The sequence below is a fragment of the Acomys minous genome (genome assembly GCF_964271855.1).
Source record: "Acomys minous genome assembly, chromosome: 9".
Taxonomy (NCBI): Eukaryota; Metazoa; Chordata; class Mammalia; order Rodentia; family Muridae; genus Acomys; species Acomys minous.
Window position 1 is genome coordinate 59,487,117 of NC_140490.1, and position 9,401 is coordinate 59,496,517.

At 43.3% G+C, this 9,401-nt stretch overlaps 1 long non-coding RNA gene across 1 annotated transcript in view; it reads right to left on the minus strand.

Moving 5' to 3' along the window:
- Positions 1–4,546, minus strand: part of LOC311604615 — a 90,966-nt gene extending 86,420 nt beyond the window's left edge. Inside the window, exon 1 of the long non-coding RNA XR_014781579.1 lies at positions 4,492–4,546. This is a non-coding gene — a long non-coding RNA (uncharacterized lncRNA). The remainder of the gene's footprint in view (positions 1–4,491) is intronic.
- Between the last annotated feature and the right edge of the window lie 4,855 nt (positions 4,547–9,401).

The window sequence follows — 9,401 nt, forward strand, 5'->3', positions numbered from 1 at the left end:
ATAAGGTGTGCCTGGATCACAAGGGTGTCAAGACCTAACAAATTTAGTAGCATCTTGCTTTTTGTATGTTCAACACCTGGGGCTCTCTCTCACATGTGGATTGCTAGATACACATATGGATAGAACTGTTGCTATAACAGAATATGTGAGATCATGTATAGATTATTTCAATTCACTGCTCAGGCAGTTCATGGGCATGGGTTCTCACAAGAGCCTTATACTGCCTCAAGTTGTGCTAGAGCGTGGAAGGGCAAGTGAGCAGGCAGACTCAAAAGAGAGGACAGACAAGGACAGATCATTTTCAGACAGAGACATGGTCAAGTTATCCCTCTTCTGGGAGGGGGAACTCACTACCATGACTTGATATTAGTCTACTCAGGAGAGCTCTGTTCCATGACTCAAACTCTTGCTATTAGGTCCCATTGACCTCCTAGTACTGTGACATTAAGAAATTAAGCTTCAACGTAACTTTTGATGGAGGTAAACCATTCAAGGCACAGTATCTATTTTAAAAAATCTTAACAGTCAACAGTTGGTTGACTCCATAGTGACTCTGAAAAGTGTGGCTCAGTGGTACAGCATTTGCCTGTCACATACAATGCCCCAACTCTGCCCCTCCAGCCTGACTTTAAACAAACAAACAAAAAAAGAATACTGGACGGGAATGGTGGTAATAAAGGGTGCAAACAAAGAATTTCTACCAGGAATCCCTGAGACTGTGAAGACACAAATTGAGATGCAGTGATACCCACTTAGCAATGATAGTGCATGCACATGGGATTGGAAGAGGTCGGCTCTACCTGCCAGGATCTCAACAAGAATTATTTCACTGAAACAACTCTTGTGCAAACAGGTGTGGGCACAGCTGGGGAAACAACTAGAGGGTATGGTATAATAAAAAAGGACTTGCCAGGTTCCAGACACAGAGCTCAGAACACCTTTAGAATTTCCTGGGGGATGAGAAACCCATTTTATTCCCAGCAAGCCTTCATACCACGCTTGAGTTTATGCTGATGAATTGACTGTAATTCAGGATGGGGCTGGCAGCCAGAGCAGCCCACACATGCTGAGGGCTGGATCTTTAGTCTCCCAAGCCCAACCACTGGGGGTATGCCAGAGATCAACGATTTAACCAATAGTTGTTGCATAAAATGTCTGGAAAATGAAGTTCAAGGGAGCTTTCTGCTTGGTGAACATGTTGATATATGCAGTAAGGGACTCACCTTGGCTCCATGGGGACAATGGAACCTAAACTTGGGATCCTGATTCCTACAACTCTTTATTTAGCAAGTCCTGGGTTGTACGCTTCCTAGTGAAAATGAACTTGTAAAGTCAGAGTATTCTTGAGTCCACTGAGTCACGATAGGGAATCATAGAACCAGCATGGGGGTCATGGTTTGTTTGTCTCATAGAAGACTGGGTTTGGTGTAGAAAGAGCAGGTTACTATGCTGCATTTGTCCTTCTAATCCCTTCCTCCCTTCTGTGTGTATCTGCTTAATGTGCCTTTCCACATTCCACCATGACTCAGGTAGCAGAAGGCTCTCATTAGAAGCCATGCTTGTGGCCTGAAGTGGAACCCTAGACCCATGACTGGCAGTTGAAATGGAGATAGAGAAAAGAAATGCCTCAGGGCTTCATAGTCAACTTGACTGAATTTGCAATCAGATGGAGACACAACTCTATGCATGTCTGTGAACGTATTTCCAGAGATTTTTTTTTTTACAATTTATTTATGTATATGGGTGTTTTGTCTTCATGTACACCAAAAGAGGACATTTGATCTAAATGTAAACAGTTGTGAGCCACCAGGTGAATGCTGGGAATTAAAAACAGGACCCCTGGAAGAGCAGCCACTGCCCTAAACCACTGAGTTTTCTTTGACAGATCAGGAAAAACCAATCCTGATGCTGAGCTCCAGTGTTTGTCTATCTCTGCGTCATGACTGTGACCAGCTGCCTCGCACCCTGATGTCATGCTCTCTGTGCCACGATGAACAGGGGGAGCCAAAACTACATTATTGGCACTGTACCTTCCAACTGGGGGCCAGAAAAAAAACCTGTCTTTTGTCAAGTTTCTTTTGTCAGGCTTGTTGTCATCACAACAATGCAGAAAGTGACTAATGTAGGGCCACTCAACAGTTTGGGGGTATGGTTGGACCAAAGAAGTACCTGACGTTACAAGCGTATACTTTGTCAAAACAAGCCTTGAGCCATTTATAAACAAAGCATATGTGTGACATGTTTGTGAAGTGTGTACAACACACTATGACCCAACCACTGCCAACCCTGACAGTAGGATGGTGAGGCATGCTATCTCTGATAAGGATGGGGCTTTCAGACTGGTCAATAGAAAAGATGAGAGGCATGTGAAGGAGGGAGCAGACAGTAGGCACTCTGAAAATGTTTGTCCCTACAGTTGAGAGCATGTAAATTTCACAGAGGGAGTCAGAAGGCTGGCTTAGGAGAGAGGGCCAGCAACGAGATGTACTGCTCCAACAGAGACTATCTATAGCCTCTGACTAAGGGGAAAGGGACAAGCTTTGCTTCCAAGGATGGGTCCGAAGGGCAAATGGTCTCCCTCAGAAGACACATGGCCCAAAAGAATTACTCTAGACCTGTTCGCCTAAATGTTTAGCCCTGTAAACTCAAAATGTTTTCTAGAGCTTTCTCTGATGAAAGGCTATGGACAATACATACACACAAAGTGCACACATGGCTTATGTATGCACAAAGGGGACCATCACCGGGGACTGCACAGCCCTATTTGGATGTCTGCCTTCAAAGATGTGAGCTAAATAAGGCGAGAGGGGAGGGGAGAGATTGATTTTAAAAATTCACCAAAGATGATGCTTGAAGTGGTGGTATTTCTGAAAGTGCAGTACAGGAAGGGTTGTGGGCAAACCCTTCTTCCCATGTGATTTACATAGATCAATGAGTAGAAACAAGAGAAACAACACAGAACAGTGATGACCACAACCAATTGCACCAGACCAGAGAGCATAAACTAGTATCAGGAAGAGAGGTATTGTGTTCCATTGTTTATCATACTAACCATCTTTATCCTTGCAAAAATTCCAAGGACATTAGCGAGCCCTCTCCTCATCAGAGACTAGCAATCCAAGACACCAGATGCGGACACTGAACTTGGGAGCCAGAAGATGATTAAGCACTCAGATGGGATACAACTCAGTGGCAGAATGTACAGTCCTGAGTTCTCAGGTAAAGACCTCAGGCATGAAGATAGCAGAATAAACAGTACTGAGTTGTAGAGGAGTTCCCCAGTCCCTTGAGTAACAGCAACTGAAGAAGAACACATCTATTTAGAATCCTGGTTGTTCTAATAGGGACAATGCGGTTACAAGTGTCCATAATATGTTCATTTTTTTCCTATTGGTTCCTATTATTTACATATCTCTGAGTTCAGAGGGTATCTTTAAGATTTCTTGACATAAAAAAATTAAAAATTAAGATAAAGATTTATTGGCATAATATAACCACAATAAAGTGAGATTGATAAGTGGCCTACATTCTAATTTAATATCTCTATTTAACAGATAAGACTGGAAACAAGCTACCAAGAAGAGATTTGATACCCTATGAGCATATAAAGGGGGAGGAAGTCCCCCTCAGGCACAGTCATAGGGGAGAGGAGTAAAAGGAAAATGGGAAGGAGGGAAGAATGGGAGGATACAAGGGATGGGATAACCATTGAGATGTAACAAGAATAAATTAATAAATTTATTAAGGAGAGCGCTAACCGGGAATGGTGTGGGCTTTAGGAACCTCAAATCCAAACAGTTCCATTAACTCTGAGCCTACAGGGCTATTTGCATTCAAACCTCCACAGAGACATATATGGCTTATGTCAAAACTTCAGCGTTGCCGTCAGTTGCTAACTAGACTGTGACTGTTCAGCCAATTGACCTTAGACAAGGGGGTGTCACACCATCACAATGTGTGGTAGCTGGCATAAGTATGACACAATTTTAAGACCATAGTTAGGCCATCATCCACTCTACAAATATTCCCTAGCGAACTGTCTCCAGTTATGGAGCACTTCCTCACACAGAGCTAAGTTCTTAGCATCTTTTAAAGTTCTTAATCTGAAACAAACTGAATTGGTTTTTAAATTATGGTCATTAAAAGAAATGTGCATGTTTAAAATTTTGTACCAAAGTACCAGCCAAGATTGTGGCACTTTTTAGTAAATGTCTCCCTCTAAGGAACTCCCCATCTTTTGAGAGGCTCTGGCCCTGTTGGAAGGCTTAATGGAAAGTTCAGAACACTTTAGACAAACACACATAATCTATATATCACCTCAAAGCTGTCAACACAAAATAACAATTCTACTTGAAAACAAGAAATTGTTTATCCTGGACCAAATATGAGTGACACATTCAAGTTACTCAAAATGGACATGTTCCACCATCAAAGAGGTTATGTGAACTGCTGAGAGTTGCAGAACAAAAGTCTGTGAACCCATAGACTTACCAATGGGCTCCAGCAAAGCAGAGAAACCTCCCCAATAGGCCTCAGATGCTGTCCAAGAGCAGTCTTCTTAGCTTTAGAGTTGATGGAGGCAGGAGATCCGCTGAGATTAATGATATACTCCCAAGAAGTTTACCCATTAATTAGGAAAATGTTAGATTACATATAAAAGTTAAACGAGTCGGCTATTAAAAGGCCTAAGATAACCCAAGATAATTTGAGCACTTTTATATAATAATGTGGAGAATGATAATAATAAGTACTTTCACCATTTCTAGCTTGGCAGGCTCTCTCACTCTGAGTTCGTCTAGCATTTTAATTATGATGCCAGAAAGAGAAGGGAGGCTGCAAAGTCTTCCTCAAAGCTCCACAGCCCATCCCTAGTGAAGCCATTAACAAGCATTTACAGAAACCATCAACCCAGGCAAGGGTGAATTACTGCTGAGTCATCGTGGCAGCCGGGGCTGTTGAATGGCTTGTTTGTGTCAGATATTTATGAAATGACCCCCAAGGGACATAAATACACTCTTCCAAGACTGAGTGCTGAAGTCACTAGAAGGTTGAAAAAGCAAGACATTTTGAAAGGGTTAGCTAATCCAAGCAGAGGAGAGCGCTGGGGGGGAGGCTGGATTTCACCTCTTTATGGACACCTGTCAGCGGGAGTTTGAGACAGAGAGAAAATTTGAGTGTTTTATTCTTATTTTTGATTTTAGTTTAAATGTTACCTTCAGCTAGGGATGTAATTCAGTGACAGAGTGCTTGCACTGAAAGGAGTCCTGTGTGGTGGTGTTGGGGGTTGGGGATGGGGAGAAGGGAGGAGAGAGCGACAGAGATTAGTGGGCTTGGAAGTAGTGCTCTAATTTTAAGGACAGAAACAACATTACAATCTTTCCTCCTTATACTTTAAAATATTATATGAAAGGAGGAAGGTGGCGCCAACAGGTATTTGTTGAAACCACTCAAGAGACGATTATTTCTTCTCAATGAAGCACGGTTGGTGGACTGGCTAGTTTTATGTCAACTTGACACAAGCTGGAGGTATCTGAAAAGAGAGGACCTCAGTTGAGAAAATACCTCCATAAGATCTGGCCGTAAAACATTTTCTTAGTTAGTGATTGATTTGGGGAGGGCCCAGCCCATTGTGGGGAGGGCCATCCCTAGCCTGGTGGTGCTGAGGTCTATAAGAAAACAGGATGGGCAACCTATGGGAAGCAAGCCAGTAAGTGCACCCCTCCATGGCCTTTGCATCAGCTCCTGCCACGGGTTCCTGCCCCCACTGCTTTTGATGGTGAACTGTTCTATAGAACTGTGAGTGACATAAACTCTTTCCTCCACAAGTTACTTTTGATTGTGGTGTTTCATCACAGCAATAGTAACCCTAACAAAGACAAATTGGGACCAGGAGAGTGGGGCATTGCTGTGACAGCCCTGACAGTATTGTTTTGGGGAGGACTGTGAAAAGACTTTGAAACTTTGCCTAGAAAATCCATTGAGTGTTGAGAGCTCCATTAGCTTGGAAGATAAGAATGTCGGGGGCAGTACAGATGATGGAGGCTTGGCTTGGGGAGTCTCAGAGGGCAGCAAAGACTCTACTGAGCAATTTGTGTGAAGACTCTGCAGTGTCTGGTCAGCTAGGGATAAAGAATCACCTGAGATTAAGAAGAGACCGTCATTGCTGAGGTGAAGTCTTCTGGGGAGTATTTTTTTCAGGATCAACACACAGAAGCTGCCAAGGCTTAGCTCAAGCCAGCAACTGGACTTGGTAGTGTATGTGTTGTCCAGGTGGTACAGGTTTTAAAGAGATGAAGGAGTCATGGAAAGTACCTGAGGCTTAGGTAACTGTGCGACAAGGCTGGAGTCCCTGAAGAGAGCCCAGAAGAGACTATTGGTGAAAGTGAGGCCCAGTTGCAGTAAGGGATCCCAGAAAATCTAGAGATACCAGTGGCCAAGGGATGACCACCAAGAAGAAACTCTAGATATTTTAAAGGAACTTTGGACTTTTAAGCATTTGAATTTGTAAAGACTGCAGGACTTTTAACATTTAAAACATTTTATACTGTGATGTTCCTATTAACCTGAGATCTTGGGGATGAATAAGAAAGGAAAGGGTGTGGCTTAATCGTGATGTGTTGGTGTGTCAAGTTGACAAGGAGTCATCTGTGCTGGCTAGTTTTATCTCAACTTGGCACAAACTAGAGTTATCTGAAAGGAGGCAACTTCATCTGAGAAAAATGCACCTATAAGATCCAGCTGTAAGACTTTTACTTTATTAATGATTGATGGGAGAGGGTGCAACCTGTTCTGGGTGGTGCCATCCCTGGGTGGGTGGTACTGGGGTCTATAAGAAAGCAAGCTGAGAAAGGCATGGAGAACAAGCCAGTAAGCAGCATTCCTCCATATCCTCTGCATCAGCTCCTACCTCCAGGTTCCTATTCTGTTTGAGTTCCTATGCTGACTTCCTTCAGTGATGGACTGTTACCTTTAAGTGTAAACTGAGATAAACCTTTCCTCCTCAAGTTGCCTTGGTCATAATGCTTCATCATAGCAATAGAAACCCTGACACATGTCTAGATTATAAATTTATTTAAATGTTTTCTTTAATATTTTTTGCTCTACATTATTACATGACTTTTTTTTTGTTCAAAAATAAATAGATAAACAAAATGGGATCTGAGTTGCGCCTCTGGCCCTGGGTAGAGACATAACATTCTAAATTGCACAAAAGATAATGGTTACAAGAACATATTGTTGTCTCCACTGTTAAGAATCCATCCAAATTGGCCTGTCAATCACCTGGACAGGAAACTATCCCTCTAGAAGCTATCTGTTTCAGAAACTTCAAGAAACATGATATACCTTAAACAAAAGGCAGTTGGAAGAACAAGCTCCCACTTACTGAGATATAATAGACCAGAGAGGTATTTATATGTGTTTATGTGTTATAGGTATTTCTATGATGCAGTTGCTTTTTTTCAGAGTTCTAAATCAGAAAGTGTAACTCTTTCTTTTTCCCTCTTTCTGGGGGACTAGGAGTTAGATTCCCTGAGAGGCAGACAGATAGGGGGAGGGGCCTAGGTAATAAAGATGGTGAACTTCCAAGATGCCTGGCTTCTTCCTCACTCAGCTGGCTGGAGACAAAAGCCTGGCAGTTCAAAAGAAAAGCCTTGTAGGCTTCTTTCTTTCTTTCTTTCTTTCTTTCTTTCTTTCTTTCCTTCCTTCCTTTCTTCTTCTCCTTCCTCTTCTTTTTCATCATTTTCCTCCTTTCTTTTTCTTCTTTCTTCTCCTTTCTTCTTCTACTTCCTTTTTCTCCTCCTTCCCCTCCTCCTCCTCCTCTTCCTCCTCCTCCTTCTCCTTCACCAGCAGGCTGGATCAGGATATGTTACACAAGAGTTATGAACCAATCAGCTGTCCTACCTATTTTCAAACTGACCGACCCTAAATTAGGGGAGGAAAACTCTTCAGAGACTTAAAACATGCCAGCTGTCTAGAAGAAACTTGGATTTTTAGCTTCTAGAGTGTCCCCTCTTTTTTGCAGAGGGTCTTTGTCCTCATGTCTTGCTGTTTGTGTGGGTTTTCTCACCCCAGTAAACAATTTTCTTCAACTTACCGCTCTGTCTGCTCCTGTTTGCTGTATTTGAGATTTCTCCATTACTTCACAGAGCGTTCAAGATTTCTCTTGCGCTTTAATTCTTTAACTGGCAGAGACAATAAACATACCTAAGACACCTGCATGATGACCGTTCATTTTCTCTCTTTTGGACACAGGCTCAAATCCTAAGCCTGTGACACTTTGGGCACTTAGGCACTCCTGTTTCTCTCTGAAGAGCCTCCTGTGCCCCAGTCCCCACCCCCACACCCCCACCAGAGGTGCCTTAGATGTCCATCGCTGAGTTGGCTTGCTCTCTTGACCTCTAATTCAGCACTCATAAACATAACATCCTTCTCTCACAAAGCTCCCTCATCCTAACAGCCGCTGAGATGTTCAGTTCACCCACCTAGCTGCTTTTTCCTCTCTCGCTCTCTGATAAAATCATCTGAGAGTTACCTTCCTGATCTGCTTTTAAACTATTTTACCTCTATGACTAAGAACCTGCAAAGCAGCCCCCGTGTTCTGGAGCTAATACTTTAAAAATTAAATTAACTTCAGAAATCAAATTAAGCAAATACAGAAATAATAGTGTCTGAATAACCAAATTACTTAGTAACTAACACGAGGCTCCCTTTGGTCCTTGGTTAAGATGGCTGATTTTGCCTCACTTTGCTTCCTTTGTCCTCCATCAATTGACCATGAGCCTAAGTCAACCTTCCCTTTCCTTTTAAACTGTTTCCATCAGGTAGTTTGTCACAGTAATGAGGACCCTGGCTAGCACTGCGCCAACACCGGTGACTCTGGGAAACCCCAGTTGTTTCCTGCTAGGATAATGTCTGCTTCTGGTTCCCAGGCTGTCACTTGGCTCAGTGTCTCCAGGCCTGGGTTTGGGCAAAACATCATGGTAGGAAAGGGTGGTGGAGGAAAGCCTATCACGTCATGGCAGCCAGGAGAGAGGGGAGGTAAAGGAGAGAGGGAGGGAGAGGAAGAGCAGAAGGTGCCTGGGAACAAGACGGTACCCTTCCTGCCCCCTTACTAGTCACTTCTTCCAACTCCTTAGTTTCTATCACACCATCAAACTAACCATGCGTTGTGAAGGGCAGAGCTCCCTTGGCCCAATCACTTACTTTCCAAAAGCCTCATCAGCTGACAACCAAACCTTAACACAGGAGCCTTGGGGGAGGGGCTTAAACTCAAACCACAGCAGGCAGATGGGACTGGGCCAGTGTCTGAACACAGTCTAGGCCAGAGAGAAGGGCCAGGATATTCCATAGAAGACCTGTCCATCAGATCGAGACAAGGGCTCCCTGCTCAGTTCTTGGCT